Below are 12079 nucleotides of genomic sequence, written 5' to 3' on the forward strand. Positions count from 1 at the left end.
CCTTGTTCGTTTCCCCGAGTTACAAGTCTCTCATGTTCTGTCACTCTCACTGATATTTCCCACTCATTTTCTCTCCTATCCCCTCTATTCCCTTTCACTATTTTTTATATTCCCCATATAAGTGAAACCACATAATGATTGTCCTTCTCCGATTGACTTAATTCACTCAGAATCATACCCTCCAGTTCCATCCATGTTGAAGCAAATGGTGGGTATTCGCCATTTCTAATGGCTGAGGAATATTCCATTGTATATATAGACCACATCTTCTTTATCCATTCATCTGTCGATGGACACCGAGGCTCCTTCCATAGTTTGGCTATTGTGGATATTGCTGCTATAAGCATTGGTGTTCAGGTGTCTCAGCTTTTCACTGCATCTGTATCTTTGGGGTAAATCCCCAGCAGTGGAATTGCTAGCTAGTACGGTAGCTCTACTTTATCTCTTTGAGGAACCTCCACACAGTTTTCCAGAGTGGCTGTAGCAGTTCACATTCCCACCAACAGAGCAAGAGGGTTCCCCTTTCTCCACATCCTTTCCAACATTTGTTGTTTCTTGTCTTGTTAATTTTTCCCATTCTCACTGGTGTGAGGTGGTATCTCATTGTGGTTCTAATTTGTAGTTCCCTGATGGCGAGTGATGTGGGGCATTTTCTCATGTGCTTGTTGGCCATGTCTATGTCTTCCTCTGTGAAATTTCTGTTCATGTTCTTTTGCCCATTTCATGATTGGATTGTTTGTTTCTTTGCTGTTGAGTTTAATAAGCTCTTTATAGATCTTGGATACTAGCCCTTTATCTGATATGTCATTTGCAAATATCTTCTCCCATTCTGTAGGTTGTCTTCTAGTTTTGTTGACTATTTCTTTTGCTGTGCAGAAGCTTTTTATCCTGATTAAGTCACAATCGTTCATTTTTCCTTTTCTTTCCCTTTCATTCATAGATGTATCTTGGATGAAGTTAGTGTGGCCAAGTTCAAAAAGGGTGTTGTCTGTGTTCTCCTCTAGGATTTTGATGGATTATTGTCTCATATTTAGATATTTCATCCATTTTGAGTTTATCTTTGTGTCTGGTGTAAGAGAATGGTCTAGTTTCATTCTTCTGCATGTGGCTGTCCAATTGTTCCAGCACCATTTATTGAAGACACTGTCCTTTTCCAGTGGATAGTCTTTCCTGCTTTGTTGAATATTTGTTGGCCATAGAGTTGAGGGGCCATTTCTGGGTTCTCTATTCAGTTCCATTGATCTTTGTGTCTGTTTTTGTGCCAGTACCACACTGTCTTGATGATCACAGCTTTGTAGTACAACTTGAAATCCGGCATTGTGATGCCCCCAACTCTGGTTTTCTTTTTCAATATTCCCCTGGCTATATGGGGTCTTTTCTGATTCCACACAAATCTTAAGATGATTTGTTCCAACTCTCTGAAGAAAGCCCATGGTATTGTGATAGGGATTGCATTGAACGTGTACATTGCCCTAGGTAGTCTAGACATTTTCACAATATTGATTCTTCCAATCCATGAGCATGGAATATTTTTCCATCTCTTTGTGTCTTCCTCAATTTCTTTCAGAGGTGTTCTGTAGTTTTTAGGGTATAGATCCTTTACCTCTTTGGTTAGGTGTATTCCTAGGTATCTTATGCTTTTGGGTGCAATTGTAAATGGGATTGACTCCTTAATTTCCCTTTCTTCAGTCTCACTGTTAGTGTATAGAAATGCCACCGATTTCCGGGCATTGATTTTTGTATCCTGCCGCATTGCCGAATTGCTGTATGAGTTCTAGCAATCTTGGGGTGGAGGCTTTTGGGTTTTCTTTGTACGGTATCATGTCATCTGCGAAGAGGGAGATTTTGACTTCTTCTTTGCCAATTTGAATGCCTTTTATTTCTTTTTGTTGTCTGATTGCTGAGGCTAGGACTTCTAGTACTATGCTGAATAGCAGTGGCGAGAGCGGACATTCCTGTCTTGTTCCTGATCTTAGGGGAAAGCCTCCCAGTGTTTCCCCATTGAGAATGATATTTGCTGTGGGCTTTTCATAGATGGCTTTAAGATGCTGAGGAATGTTCCCTCTATCCTTACACTCTGAAGAATTTTGATCAGGAATGGATGCTGTATTTTGTTAAATGCTTTCTCTGAATCTATTGAGAGGATCATATGATTCTTGTTTTTCCTCTTGTTGATGTGATCTATCACATTTATGGTTTTGAGTGTTGAACCAAGCTTGCATCCCAGGGACAAATACCACTTAGTCATGGTGAATAATCTTCTTAATGTACTGTTGGATCTTATTGAGAATTTTTGCACCTGTGTTCATCAGGGATATTGGTCTACAATTCTCCTCTTTGGTGAGGTCTTTGTCTGGTTTTGGAATTAAGGTGATGCTGGCCTCATAAAATGAGCCTGGAAGTATTCCATCCCTTTCTATCCTTCGGAACAGCTTTAGTAGAATAGGTAGTGCTTCTTCTTTAACGTTTGATAGAATTCCCCTGGGAAGCCATCTGGCTCTGCACTTTTTGTGTCTTGGGAGGTGTTTGATGATTGCTTCAATTTCCTCTCTGGTTATTGACCTGTTCAGGTTTTCTATTTCTTCTAGTTCCAGTTTTGGTAATCTGTGGTTTTCCAGAAATGCATCCATTTCTTCTAGATTGCCTAATTTATTGGTGTATAGCTGCTCATAACACGTTTTTAAAATCGTTTGTATTTTCTTGGTATTGGTTGTGATCTCTCCCCTTTCATTCATGATTTTATTAATTTGAGTTTTTCTCTTTTCTTTTTAATAAGGCTGGCTAATGATTTATCTATCTTACTAATTCTTTCAAAGAACCAACTCCTGGTTTTGTTGATCTGATCTACAGTTCTTCTGGTCTCTATTTCATTGAGTTCTGTTCGAATCTTTATTATCTCTATTCTTCTTCTTGGTGTAGGTTTTATTTGCTGTTCTTTCTCCAGTTCCTTTAGGTGCAAGGTTAGCTTGTGTATTTGAGTTTTTTCCAATTTTTTGAGGGAGGCTTGTATTGCAATGTATTTCCCTCTTAGGACCACTTTTGTTGTATCCCAAAGATTTTGAATGGTTGTATCTTCATTCTCATTAGTTTCCATGAATCTTTCTAATTCTTCTGGTTCAACTTCCTGGTTGACCCTTTCATCTTTTAGCAGGATGCTCTTTAGACTCCATGTGTTTGAGTTTCTTCTTAATTTCTTCTTGTGATTGAGTTCTAGTTTCAAAGCATTGTGGTCTGAAAATATGCAAGGGACAATACCAATCTTTTGGTATCGGTTGAGACCTGATTTGTGACCCATATGTGGTCTATTCTGGAGAAGGTTCCATGTGCACTTGAGAAGAATGTGTATTCAGTTGCGTTTGGATGTAAAGTTCTGTAAATATCCGTGAAATCCATTTGGTCCAGTGTATCATTTAAAGCTCTTGCTTTGGGCAGACCAGGTGGCTCAACGGTTTAGCACCACCTTCAGCTCAGGGTTTGATCCTCGGGACCCGGGATCGAGTCCCACATTGGGCTCCTTGCATGGACCCTGCTTCTCCCTATGCCTGTGTCTCTGCCTGTGTGTGTGTGTGTGTGTGTGTGTGTCTCATGAATAAATAAAATCTCAAAAAAAAATAAAGCTCTTGTTTCTTTGGAGATGTTGCACTTAGAATATCTGTCATTTGCAGAAAGCACCATCTTGAAGTCTCCCAGTATTATTAGTGTATTATAATCTATGTATGTGTTTACTTTGGTTATTAATTGATTGATATACTTGGCAGCTCCCACATTAGGGGCGTAAATATTCATGATTGTTAGGTCCTTTTGTTGGATATATCCTTTAAGTATGATATAGTGTCCCTCTTCATCTCTTACTACAGTCTTTGGGATAAACTTTAATTTATCTGGTATGAGAATTGCTGCCCCTGCTTTCTTTTGAGGACCATTTGAATGATAAATGGTTCTGCAACCTTTCATTTTCAAGCTGGAGGTGTCCTTAGATCTAAAATGAGTCTCTTGTAGACAGCAAATAGATGGGTCTTGCTTTTGTATCCAGTCTGGAACCCTGTGTCTTTTGATGGGATCATTAAGCCCACTCACATTCAGAGTAATTCTTGAAAGATATGAATTTTGTGTCATCATAACACATAAACAGTCCCTGTTTTTGTGGATTGTTTCTTTGGGTGTCCTCTTTCTTTTACAGAGTCCCCCTTAATATTTCTTGCAGAGCTGGTTTAGTGGTCACATACTCTTTCAGTTTCTGCCTATCTTGGAAGCTCTTTATCTCTCCTCCTCTTCTGAATGAGAGCCTTGCTAAATAAAGTATTATTGGTTGCAGGTTCTTCTCATTTAGTACCCTGAATATATCCTGCCAGTGCTATCTCACCTACCAGGTCTCTGTGGAGAGCTCTGCTGTTAATATAATATTTCTCCCCATATAATTTAAGAATCTCTTATCTCTTGCTTTAAGGATTTTCTCTTTATCTTTGGAATTTGCAAGTTTCCCTACTAAATGTAGAGGTGTTAATGGTTTTTATTGATTTTAGGTGGGGGGGTCTCTCTATCTCCTGAATCTGAATGCCTGTTTCCCTCCCCAAATTAGGGAAGTTCTCAGCTATGTTTTGTTCAAATATGCTTTCTGGTCCTCTGTCCCTTTCGATGCCCTGTGGAAATCCCAATTAAATGTAGATTTTTCCTTCTGAGGCTGCTATTTATTTCCCTGAACCTTTCCTTGTGGTCTTTTAATTGTTTTTCTCTTTTTTCCTCAGCTTCCTTCCTTGCCATCAACTTGTCTTCTATGTCGCTCACTCTTTCTTCTACCTCATTAACCCTCGTTGTTAGGACCTCCAGTTTGGATTGCATCTCATTTAATTGATTTTTCATTTTGGCCTGATTAGACCTAAATCCTGCAGTCATGAACTCTCTTGAATCTTTTATGCTTTTTTTCCAGAGCCACCAGTAGCTTTATAATTGTGCTTCTCAATTGGCTTTCTGACATCAAATTGTAATCCAAATTCTGTAACCTTGTGGCAGAGAGTACTGTTTCTGATTCTTTCTTTTGTGGTGACTTTTTCTTTCTAGTCATTTTGCTCAGTGCAGAGTGGCTAAAAATGAGTTGTACTGGAAAAAAGGAAGAAAAACAAAAAGCAAACAACAACCAAAAAGAAGAAGGGGTACCCTCTGGTTCTATATACTGTAAACCCTGGACTTCCCCTGGAGCTTTCCAGCACTGCTCGGTCAAGAACTTGGTCTTCTCGTGTCCTTCCAGCTGGTCTTCTGGGGGAGGGGCCTGCTGTGCTGACTCTCAGGTGTGTGTACCTGGGGAGCTGCCCGGCCCCCTGCTGGGTGCTGGGCTCAGTGGGAGCTGTTTATGAATGAGGCCTCTCTTCCCTGCCGCTGCCCGCCCCCCCAGCACAGGGTGAAACCAGGAGGAACAACACTGGCCGGGGCCAGCTCTCCAGCCCTGGAGTCCACTCCCGCAGTAACTACCACAGTCTCCCAGTCTACACTGGCCTGGATGCTCCGGGAGCTGGAGGGGGGCACTGATCTGCACAACTTGGGGGCTCCTGGTGGCAGGAGAGTCCTCGCTGTCCTGTGCCCTCCCACACTCTACCTGTCCTGGGGGGAACTCAGGATCCTGGGCTGTGTCCCCGGCGCCCTGGCATCCGGGGCCTGGGCTGCTGGAATCGCGCTCCCAGGCCGGGGCTCCCGAAGGCAGCAGTTGCAGCCCCCTCTGCGTGGAGCCGCCGCCTGATCCCCGGCTTCTCCCCGAGACCCCGCTGGGCAGGCTCCAGCCCTTTACCGCGCTGGGCCTGCGGGGTATGGTGACTCTCCCCCAGGCACCCCCCTCAGTTAGTGACCCCAGGAGACTGGAGGCCCCACTGCCCCTCCTGCGGTTCTACTCCCTGCGGTTCTACTCGAGTTCCCTGCTGAGCGCCTTCCCGCCTGGGAAGAATCCCGTGTGGATTTTTATTTTTTTAAAGATTATTTATTTATTATTCATAGAGACACACATAGAGAGAGAGAGGCAGAGACACAGGCAGAGGGAGAAGCAGGCTGCATGCAGAAAGCCTGACATGGGACTCGATCCGGCGTCTCCAGGATCACGCCCTGGGCTGCAGGCGGCGCTAAACCGCTGCGCCACAGGGGCTGCCCCTGCGTGGATTTTTAAAGTTCCTGCTTCTCCGGGGCTGGGCTTTCCTGTCCTGGAGGCTCTTGCCGCCCGCACTTAGCCTGGCTCCTAGAGGGGCCCCTCTCCCACTTGATTTTTTTTAATTTTTTCTTTTCCGCCTTCCTACCTTGTTAGAAGCGAAAACCCTTCTCTCTGTAGTGTTCCAGCTGTTCTCTCTTTAAATCTCAGGTCGAATTCGTAGGTTTTCAGGATGATTTGAAAGTTATCTAGGTAAGTTGGTGGGGCCAGGTTAGTTGAGGACCCCTACTCCTCTGCCATATTACCCTGCCCCCCCCAAAAAAAGACTCATTTGAAAAACTATGAGAACCAATAGATTTCAGATAGGAGGCTATGAGACAAATGTATGAAGAAAAAAATGGGAACTCGTATATGCCTATAGAAGTAATTTTAAATATCTATCATCTATCTATTGAGATCTTACTAACAGTAACAACAAAACATGTCACTTGTATTAATATTTTTTAAATATGAAAGAGCTATATGTATAGAGCAATGTGTCAAAGAAAAGTTGAGTAAATGATATGATATCCCATGTTACTGATTACAGACAGTATTTTAAAAATACTTAAACTTCTGTAATTACTTTTTGAATTTAAGTCAACCCCAAGTCTCCAGATATAATGGTGCAAATGTCCTGCAAGAACTTGGGCTTTTCCTGAGGAATCTAAACACACACCTAGGGGCACCTGGGTGGCTCAGTTGGTTAAGTGTCTTCCTTCAACTCAGGTCATGATCTCATTGTTTTGGAATGGAGCCCCACATGGGGCTCCCTGCTAGGGGCCTGCTTCTCCCTCTGCCCGCCCCCAGTGCTCATGATTTCTCACTCTCTCTCAAATAAATAAGTAAAATCTTAAAAAAATAATAATAAACACACACCTGGCCAAGGAACTGGAGAAGATGGAAGAGGACACAGAGGGATCAGCAGGGTGAGCTGGTTGATACATGGCAATATGTCTGAGCTGCAATAGTATCTCATGATCCTGCACCAACTTTCTTTTTTTAAAACTTAAATTCAATTTGCCAACATATAGTTTAACACCCAGTGCTCATCCTGTCAAGTGCCCCCCTCACTGTCCATCACTCAGTCACCCCATCGCCCCTGCCTACCTCTCCTTCCATAGCCCTTTGCTTGTTTCCCAGAATTAGGAGTTTGTCTCCCTTTCTAATTTATCCCACTCATTCCCCTCCTTTCCCCTGTAATCCCTTTCAATATTTTCTTATATTCCCTGTATGAGTGAAACCATATGATGATTGTCCTCCAATTGACTTACTTCACTCAGCATGATACCCTCCAGTTCCATCCACGTCAAAGCAAATGGTGGGTATTCATCCTTTCTGATGGCTGAGTAATAGTCTATTGTCTATATAGACCACATCTTCTTTATCATTTATCTGTTGGTGGACACCGAGGCTCCTTCCACAGTTTGGCTATTGTGGACATTGTTGCTATAAACATTGGGGTGCAGGTGTCCCGGCATTTCACTGCATCTGTATCTTTGGGGTAAACCCCCAGCAGTGCAATTGCTGGGTTGTAGGGCAGATCTATTTTTAACTCTTTGAGGAACCTCCACACAGTTTCCACACTGGCTGTACCAGTTCACATTCCCACCAACAGTGCAAAATGATTCCCCTTTCTCCTCATCCTCTCCAACATTTGTCGTTTCCCGTCTTGTTAATTTTCCCCATTCTCACTGGTGTGAGGTGGTATCTCATGGTGGTTTTGATTTGTATTTCCCTGATGGCCAATGATGTGGAGCATTTTCTCATGTGCTTGTTGGCCATGTGAGGTCTCCTTTTGAGAAATGTCTGTTCATATCTTCTGCCCATTTCATGACTGGATTGTGTGTATCTTGGGTGTTGAATTTGATAATTTCTTTATAGATTTGGGATACTAGCCCTTTATCTGATATGTCAGTTGCAAATATCTTCCCCCCCTGCACCAACCTTCTGAGAGTAAAGTACAAATTGTCTTTTTTTGACAATTAGAGGGAATTTGGAACTACAGGAGAATGGAATTCTATGAAATGTACCTGCAAGTTAGCTAAGTTGATACAATGCAACCATGAAAATACAAGTCTTTCTAAAGTAGTGATCTATAAGAGTAGAAAAGAACTTTCTATGACACAAAGGCAAAACATATAAGTGGAAAATGAAAAGATCTGACTTCATGAAAGTTTTTTTTAAGTCTGTTTAAAACAACAATGACAACAAATATAAGCAAATGAAAAGAAAAAGGAAAGAGAAGTATTTGCAACACAGTGATAAATAAATGGTTAATCTATTTAATATACAAAGAAGCTTTCCAAAATAATAAAAAAGAGATGAACACTTGATATTTTAAATGTACAAGGGATATGTGTAAATTTTTAAGAAAGGAAATAAAATGCCCAAAACACATTTTTAAACATAAAATCCCATTTAAAACCAAATAAATGCAAAATTATTTGCTGTGATCAGTTGGTAAAGGCATAAAAATATGTATTCTAATTTGAAGACCATATTGGGAAATTGACACTTCAATGTATCCATGCATTTCAACTCAGACTTTTTAAATTTTATTAATTTATCCAGAGAAAATAACATGTCACAGTATGCTGATGACAAAACAGACACTAAATATGTTGGAAGGGGTATGAAGAAATACTTTGCTATAAAGATGTTTATAATAGCACAAAATGGGAAAAAAAAAAACCCTGAAATGCTCCAGAATAAGGCATTAGTTAAATAAACTTTGCTATCTTCATACAATGAAACAGCCATTGATTTTTTAATGTGGAACTATATATACAACATATCAATAGTTTAAAAAGAAACAGTTTAAAAAGTTTTATTATGCGATTTCATCTGTGTAAATGATGTCATATTTACATGTATATGCTCACATCCAAACATAGGTAAAAGTAATGAAAGGATACATACTAAGTTATTAGTAGAATTATTGTTCCTTTCACTTTCAATGCATATGTATTATTAATGTAGTATGAAAATCAATAAAAATTTTAGATGCTTTGAAAAATCTTGACTACATGAAAAAACTTCTTTTCCTGAAATGTCTGTGCACTTACTGAATGTGTGAAGCAGGAAAATATTGGAAAGAATAAGATGAATTCAGTTGGCAGGATGGGGGAAGCCTTCCTGAAAGAGGTAACAATCCTGATAAGTCTTAAAGAATGGGTACAATTTTGAGTAAGGAGTTGGATGAAGGAAATGCCAGAGTGTACATGGAAGAGATGAGCTTAGTTTGCAGAGCAGCAGGTGTGTAGAATTGTGTGTTCAACATGATGCTGAAATGTATATTGAGATAAAAAATGATAGGCTTCTTCATCTTAATGAAGACCTTGAATTTATCAGTAAGGATACTTCACATATCTGTGTTTCCCCTAAAGCGAGGCCAGGGAAATGTGTGTTTGACCTTCAGTTATGGGTCCTGTCCACCCCTGGAGCATTGCAAAAGGCTCTGAATCTAGGATTTTTGGCACAGTTCCCTGCATAAGATGATCTCTGAGACTGACCCAGATGATTTGTTTATGAATGCAAAAGTGTTATCACTAAACATTCTCAATATATTTTCTGCCCCCAGAAGTCATTTTTGAAAATGGATATTGATAATCTAAGTCAAAGGAATACAAGATACCAAATTTCTTTGCTGCGGCTAACATAATTGGTAAGTAAGTGAGAAATGACATTCTTTTTTTTTTTTTCTATTTCACCCCACATGTTTGTGTAAGATATTTTTCTCTAGAATGTGTACATTTTACTCTTGAAAGTAAGCCTTGTTCTAAGGGTCCAGAACCTCACTGACTTGAGACAGATCAAGTAGCTCCAGATCCACGGAATTCATCTCCATGTGCTCCCTTCAGAACCCACCCTCCTGGTTCTATGAGTCTTTGTCTATATACATATACAGTGCCTATCTTGAGTGGCCAGTTGTTTCTGGTCAAAAAAGAATTCATGTTACTTTTTTAAAAAATTACACAGGGTGTCCACTTTCATGGATTCAATTGATTCAAGCAAAATCATCCAACAAGTATGTACTTACCTTTGAAAAAGATTCTTAATCATTCATCAAGAGAAACCACCAAGTGCTTTCCCCTTTTTCAGGAAATTCTGTGTGACAAGACAAGCACAGCAGTTTGTTATTACTGCACAAAACTTCCACTGAATGCTAAATGCATATCCCCTCCAGCTAACTGACAGTAAGCAGTGGGAATAAGTCCCCCCAGATAATTACCACATATTCACCGATGAAATGTAAAACAACTCCATTACTGATCATGTTTAACCTCTGGCTCCTAACTAGGAATAACACAAAATAATTATATTTTTATTATTGATATAGATCAACCTCCATACTCCCAAAATAAAGTTTTTCTTCTCACCCTGTCCAATCCAAGCTTACCACACCCTCAGTATCATTTTCTCTAATGTTTTAGATGATTGGTCAATCAATGTAAAATATTACTAAAGCTAATAGCCTCAGACAATTATTTAAATATATTGCTTTTAAACTAAAAGTATCTCTTTTGAATAGAATTTGCTATTTAACCAAATCACACAAAGCAGTGAATAATGAAAGGGTTCTGATCCCTGGGCCAGTCGAGAGAGTCACTTCCACCTAATCAGTCACTGCCCATGCTGCTGACATTTAGACAAGCTCTGTTTGAGGCAAATTCTAGGAAGAGTAAAGATAAATTTAAAAAATAAGTCAAAAATTTACTATTTGAAAATGTGGTATCATGAACCATGTACCACAAAGCCAGGGGCACCTGGGTGGCTCAGTAGTTAAATGTCTGTCTTCGGCACAGGATGTGATTGATCCTGGAGTCCTGGGATCGAGTCCCACATCAGGCTCCCTGCATGGAGCCTGCTTCTCCCTCTGCCTGTGTCTCTGCCTCTCTCTCTCTCTGTGTGTGTTTCTCATGGATAAATTTTAAAAATCTTTTTTAAAAAGCCCACAAAGAAAAAAATAAGTCAATAAAATAAAGTAAAATAAAAAGCCAGAAAATATGAATAGTGTTCCTTATGTTTAAGAAAGCATTGACTTAAATCATCTATATCCAGATATGCAGCTAATCCCCAAATTCTCACCAAAGTTATGTACAAGTGTAAAAAAATATATTTCAGATGTATGAGATTATAATGGTGTTAGAGCCATAGGAATTATGGAAATTACGTGCAGTTGTTTTTTGGGGGGTCATGAATCAATTTTCCCAATGTTTTTGCTTTGCTGTCCTATTGCTTTCCATAATTTGATGTTTCTCATTTACAAAAAAATGGGATTTACCAAAAAAGCTGGATTTAACTCTATCACTTATAAATATTTATGCATATTTTCAACGAATACAGGGGCTTAACTCCATTTTTCCCTGATTACTTATACCTAATACATCATGTTAGATCTCACGTCTTGCACTTTCACAATAAAACGTTCAGATGAGAAGGGGATAACCCAAACAACCTGACAATGAATCACCAGACACTTAGGGAAAAAAAAACCTGAAGTTAGATATAATCTATAAAAATCGGTGCAGATTTCATTTGACGGCTAATTTCTACTTAAAAATTTGTTGTTGTTGTTGTTCAAGGATGAAATTTCTGTTCAGATTTCACAGGGGGTTAATAAATGACCTGACAAATGACCAGCGGGTGTCAGCGACCCTACCCCATTTCTCTTCCACCTTCATGCACATGGCAAGCGGGATATGAACGTGTTGTTCTGTGCTGTATTCAAAAACGACGCTACAGCCAGTGATTGCCCCATTCCCATGTGTGACTGAGAAGCCCAATATGGCACCAGGAGTCCTTCCTGTCGTTTGCACATATGAAGCTTGTTGGGAGATTTGTGACTGCAGCTGCTTTTGCAAAGCCTGCCATTGTTTATATCTCTGCCTCCAAGATACAAAATGGGCC

This window comes from Canis lupus, chromosome 1, assembly GCF_048164855.1.
Source record: "Canis lupus baileyi chromosome 1, mCanLup2.hap1, whole genome shotgun sequence".
In the NCBI taxonomy this organism is placed as follows: Eukaryota; Metazoa; Chordata; class Mammalia; order Carnivora; family Canidae; genus Canis; species Canis lupus.